Consider the following 6,154-nt stretch of genomic DNA (forward strand, 5'->3'; position numbering starts at 1 on the left):
CCCGGCATATGACCTTCTGTTAAATAGATAAAAAAAAATTGCTTATCAGTCATGCAAATGAGGCTGAATTCATTTTCCACAACAGATGGCCTCATAGATAATGATGATGGAAGAGAGAAAATTGAATGTGTCTCACAAGGTGGCCATGGCAACCGAGAGCAGAATAATATCAATAATAAGCTCACTGCATAATAAGGTTGTCAATCCCACAAATCAAAGTCTCCAGCTAAATCAGGTATACCACCCCAGCTAGTTACCAGGTAAAAAAAATATATATGTGTACACACACACACACACACACAGGCACACACATAGATACATTGAATTCTACAATGACCATAAAGAAAACAAGAATTTCAAGACATTCTGTGGAAGTGTGTGTGTGTGTGTGTGTGTGTGTGTGTGTGTGTTGGGGGAGCTAGCTAGATAATGAAATGACGACGTGACAATTTTTTCCTTGTCTTTTTCCTTCGTTACATTTTCTGTAAAGGGCTCGGTTTCCTGAAGGATTTTTAAGTAGCCATATTGACGCTCGGAACGTGGCGTGCCAGAGCCTCTCTGGGCTCCCGGCGCCCGCACCCTCCCTGTCTGCCGTGGCGTGGTGTAGTGTGGTGTGCAGCACCGAGGCCATCGCCCCTCGCCTCAGGCTCCCACCTTGGCTCCCTGGGGGACATCCTGCAAAATGAATCAGCAGCCATCCTGAGCGGCTGATTAAAATGAAAATGGCAAGGCACATGTCTGGGCGGCCCGGAGCTCAGCTCTGCTGCTTGTCTGGCAAGCACGCTCAATATAGCTCTTGCTAATAATGGCTCACAGCCTCTCGTTCCTTAAAAAGGTAGAGCCCTTTTTCCCCCTTAGCCGACTGGTGTTGCAGAATGCATGCGTGCATGCGTGCATGTGTGTGTGTGTGTGTGTGTGTGCGCACACACGTGTGTGTGTGTGTACGGGGGGTGTTGGGGAGATAAGAATGGGTCACCCCTAGCTTCCTGCGGCATGTGGGCAGACTCCCTGCTGGCGACACCCGCACCGTGAAGCCGAACCCTGTCTTTCTTCAGGGAGGGGCGGTTGATAAATCTCGGGGCAGAAGGGCCAGCAATACCCTCCAGCTGCCTCATGGACCAAGATGACACTTTCACCCCTCATGTGAGGGTTTCTAACCGCGCCCTGGGCAGCAGACCCTGAGAGAGCCCCCTGCGCCGCAGGTTCACAGCCGGACTGAAACGCAGCCCCTGAACAAACCTATTTCTGTTCTGAGCATTTGCAACCAGCCTGTTACTGTATCCCAGATATTATGCAACACAAAGCATCGAAAATAGAAAAAGGAAAGCTGACTAACTGATGTAATAATCTAACAAAATTTAATAGAAATCCTTCTGCCTGTTTTTCCTCAGGCATAGCTTTAAGGTTACCCTCACATAAACTATATTTTTCAATATATAAATTTTTCAGGGTTTTAAAAAAGGCATTCTGGAAATTAGACCATTATCATCTCTCATGAAAAACAGTTTAAAAATTAGAACTGGGTTTTTTTTTTTTTTTCCTGAATTCATTGTGCTCTACTTTCCCTGTACATTGTACTCTAAGTCACTGGTACCCTCCCAAGTTTGCTGCCTGAATCCCCCCCTCGTTTCCCCTTCGGGGCGGATGCACGGTTTCGGGAGCCTCCAGCTGCGCGCACGCTCGTCTCCGCGCGTGGTAACCCGGTCTCCGGGGCGTGATCCTTCCCCCCGGCGCTGCAGCCGCAGCAGCCGCAGTGAGTCAGAAATCAATAGCCTGCCCGGATGGATCCTCAGCCGCGGAGCGGCAGCTGCGCCGCCCCCCCCCCCCCCCGCCCCCGGCCCCCCGCGCGCCCCGCAGCTGTGACGTCCGCGCGGCCGCCCCCGCTGATTGGGTCGCGCATCGGATGTTCTGCCGAGCAGAGAATGGGAATCGCTTACAGTCGGTGGGCAACGCGCGAGCGTGGGTCCTGCAGTCAGTCGCAGGCCCTGGCCCCGAGCCCCGCGGACAGCCGGGCTCACGATCAAGGACGTTCCCGCGGCCGTGCGTCCCCGCGGAGCGCGCGGGGCGAGACCCCCGGGCCCGCGCGGGTTCTCCACGGCGGCCCACGGCGGGTTCTCCACGGGGCGCGGCGCCGAGCAAGCCGGGCGCGACGCACAGGCGAATCAGATGCCGGCGTCGAAGAGCGCCAGGCACTAGTTCAGGGGTCGAATATACAATATATTATTTTTTATTCTTCCATATACACTTTTAAAAATAGACATGAAAATGTATTTGTGCACAGACACACGTACGCGGTTACTCCCTGCCGGTCTCGGCCGTATCTGAGTCGCGTTAGCAGTAAGTTCGGTTTTCTTAGGTAAAATGTATCCCCAAAGAGCTTATTGTCCAGCAAGAAACAGATGGGTCTCTAGGTGACAGTGAGCCATGGTATTTTAAATCGCAGACTTCCGGATGCGGACACTTCTTACACACGCGCGCGGGGCCGGGAAGGTGCGCCGTCAGGTACAGGCGCTCGCCCGTAAGAAGCGCCCGTGCTCGAGTGTGCACCAGAGTGCGTGTGCGCACACGGGCACGGCCTCGCCGCCACGGCTCTGGTTACCTGAAGCTGTAGGTGTATCTCGCCGAGGCGACAGGCCGCCGTGTGGATGAGCGCAGCAGGCATTGTGTGACGGCGAAGGTGAGGTGACCTGGGCGCGGCCGCCAGCAGCGCCTCTCCCTGCGCACACGGCGCTGCGGTGCGCGCTGGCCCTTCGCACCTGGCGACCGCGACGGCCGGCCCCGCACCTGCCCCGCCCCAACCTCTGCTCGACTTTACAGCTTGAGATGCCAGCACTCCAGTGGCCCGAGAGAAGGGGACAAATGGATGAGTCGTGAAGCCACAGCACACAGCAGCCAAGCCACGTTTCAGTCTGCGATCTGTAGTCATGTTGTAGGTGCACTTAATAAATTATAATTTCTTTAAAAATGAAATTCAGTGCTCTGCAGCATGGCATAGTGAGGAAAACCCCTCAGAAGGCCTGGGCGGTACTCCGAAGGCTTTCGAGACCAGAAATCTCTGTAGTTTGCTGTTAACCCCTGCAATGAAATGTTTTGCCTCCGAATATCTACCAAACTCTAAATTATTTCTAATATACTTTATACTGCCCTGAGAAGTTTATTGTGCAGATTAAAGCCTTTCTGGATTAGAAAATTCATCGCTTACCTCTGTTAACTAATTAACTAATTAATTAATTAGAGAAAATAAATTGGAATATGCAGCCCCTTCTAATGGGCATGTCCTCCAATTCAAGACAAAGAATATAAACCCGCGGACATTTGCGTCTGGAACTGCGAGGTTGTACCTCCACCAGGGCAGTTCTGGCTGCCCCAGTTAGCAGTAGGAGTGTCTCTCACGGTGCAGGGGCGCCACCTCCTCCTGTCCGCTCTCTGGACTCGTGTGCCGAGACCGTTCTCAACGTCGGATGTGCGAACAGGGGCCGCCACACGTCCTCAGACGCCACGCTTCGCACGGGCAGAGGGCCGGGGCTGAACCCTCCACGCGAGGCGGGAGGGCGGGAGGGCGGCCTCGCGGGGTCTCAGCACAGGAAGCTCATGACACGTCCTAAAATGCATTCTTTCCTTTCCTTCAGAATTCCGTGTGCATCACTGATGGAGTGATGAGGAATGGAAAGGTGACAAACGACACCGATGGAAACAGAGTAAAACCATTTCGTTGGGCAGCAAGTGGTCGAAACCGGGCCCCCAGATGTTTCTGCGTCAGAGTTCACACCGTGCAAAATTGGGTACGGACATGACCTTCCCCCACACCATCAAAAACTCGATGTTGTGAGTTAGACATATGAGATAAGGGATATTTTACTTAAATATAAATAACAGTGTAAAAATGAGAAACCTCCTTCATAACAGAAGATCAGCTTCAACTAATCAAAAACCCGTGGAATGGCTCCAGAACAATGGCGAGTCCCTCTGGTCAAGATGGCGGAGGAGGTGGACACAGTGCGGCCTCCTCCTAGGACCACTCCAAAAGCACAACTAAGCTACAGAAAACCGTCAGCAGGAGCGGCCTGAGGTCTAGCTGAACAGAGTCCTGCAGCGGGGGACACACAGAAAAGGCCACCTCAAAACTGGCGGGGGGCGGAGACTGCGAGGGGCGGGGACGCGGATCGGTGGGCTCCACGCCGTGTGTGGCGACTGAGCATCGGGACGTGCGTCTCGGCTGCCGAGGTCCCCCCAGGAGAAGTGCGGGGTCCCCGCCCTACAACGCCCTACCCACCCCAGCGTTCCAATGCCGAGGTCTCCACAGCCTCTGGTGGTGAAAACCCGCGGCAGTTGTGTCTGAGTCGCACGAAGGCCGCAGGAGGCCCTGGCGTCCTCTTAAGGGGTCTGCGTGCAGACTTACCGCGGTTGGACTCGCTCGCTCTGAGCTGCCGCGCTGGGGTAGGGGGCGGGGGTGCCAGGGACACACGCTGGGGACTGAGCTGTCCGGCTTCAGGGTGAGGGCTGGAGGGGCGCGTCTTCCCAGACAGGAGGACTGGCAAAACCCACTGCTCTTCTGTGGAGCCCCACCCTGCGCCCCCCCACACACCCAGCATGCGGACGCAGGCGGCCACTGCACTGAGTCTCCATCAACCTGACTAGCACAGGTAGCCCCGCCCAGGTGATTCCCTGAGACCCCGCCCCTCCCAATGAGCGGGCCACTCAAGCCGCCTCCAGTGGCTTTTCCGCAAAAACAGCCTGTCTTGGCTCATGCCGCAGGCTTTCCTAAAATCTCTCAAATGTTCACAAACCTTAAACAAGCAGCATCTGGCCTCGGCGTGCCCCGTACCTCCTGCCGAGCAATCCAAAGCCCGGCGCCGGTGGCAACCGGCCTCAGTTCTTGGCTGGGCCTCTCCCAGGCACCTCCAAGACCAGGGCAGGTGGAGGCCATCTACGGGCTGCTTGGTGGTTCCTGCCAGGTGGCTCCCGGCAGGGCGCACCCTGTGGCTGGACTTGGCCTGTGACGGGGCCTCTCCCAGGAGGCCCTGGCCTGCACGCTCGGTGGCCAGCTTCGACCAGAGGCAGAACACCACTCAGGGCTGCATCCAAGGGGGACACACCCACAGGGCAGACCGGGCCGGCACCAGAGCCCCGCTGAAGCGAATCCTGCTTCATAGAGCAAGCCCCTCACCAGGCAGTCCTCACAGCTAATCGGCCCAAGGGTTAATCCCTCCTAGTGATGTGCAAACAGGAACTAAATCTCAGCCACAAGAGGAGGGCACAACGACCCACACGAGGGACACACCTGGGGCACCCGGCTCAAGTGACCAGGGACGACTGCGCGGCTGGGCCCCACAGGACACCTACGACATAAGGCCACCCACTGAGACCGGGAGACTCAGGATGCACAAAAACAAACGCAGGGAGGCGGCCAAAGTGGGGACATGAAAAAACATGTCCCAAAGGAAAGAACAGAACGAAGCTCCAGAAAAAGAACTAAACAAGATGGAGACTCGCAATCTGCCAGATGAGGAGTTCAAAACACTGGGTGTAAGGACGCTCAATGAACTTAGGGGAAGAGTAGATGCACTCAGTGAGGACTTTAACAAAGAGATAGAAAAAAATAAAAAAGAAGTCAGAAATGAACAATACCTTAGCAGGAATCAACAGTGTATTAGATGACGCAGAAGATCAAATCAGTGATTTAGAAGAAAAGGTAACAGAATATATCCAATCAGAACAGCAACAAGAAAAAGAATCCCCCCCCCCAAAAAAAAATGGGAACAGTTTAAGGGGCCTCTGGGACAACATTAAGCATACCAACATTGGCATCATAGGGGTACCGAAGGGAAAAGAGAGAAAGCAAAGGACTAGAAACACCTATTTGAAGAAATATTTACAGAAAACTTCCCTCACCTGGTGAAGGAAATAGACACACAAGCCCAGGAAGTGTGAGAGTCCCAAACAAGATGAACCCAAAGAGGCCCGCACCAAGACACACCGTAATCAAAACGCTGAGGGTTAAAGACAAAGAGAGAATCCTAAAAGCAGGATGATAAAGGCAGTTACCTACAAGGGAGTTCTCATAAGACTGTCAGCCAATTTCTCAACAGAAACTTCTCAGGCCAGAAGGGATTGGCATGAAATATTCAAAGTGATGAAAATTAAGAGCCTACAA

This window comes from Rousettus aegyptiacus, unplaced genomic scaffold (assembly GCF_014176215.1).
Source record: "Rousettus aegyptiacus isolate mRouAeg1 unplaced genomic scaffold, mRouAeg1.p scaffold_m13_p_7, whole genome shotgun sequence".
Lineage (NCBI taxonomy): Eukaryota > Metazoa > Chordata > Mammalia > Chiroptera > Pteropodidae > Rousettus > Rousettus aegyptiacus.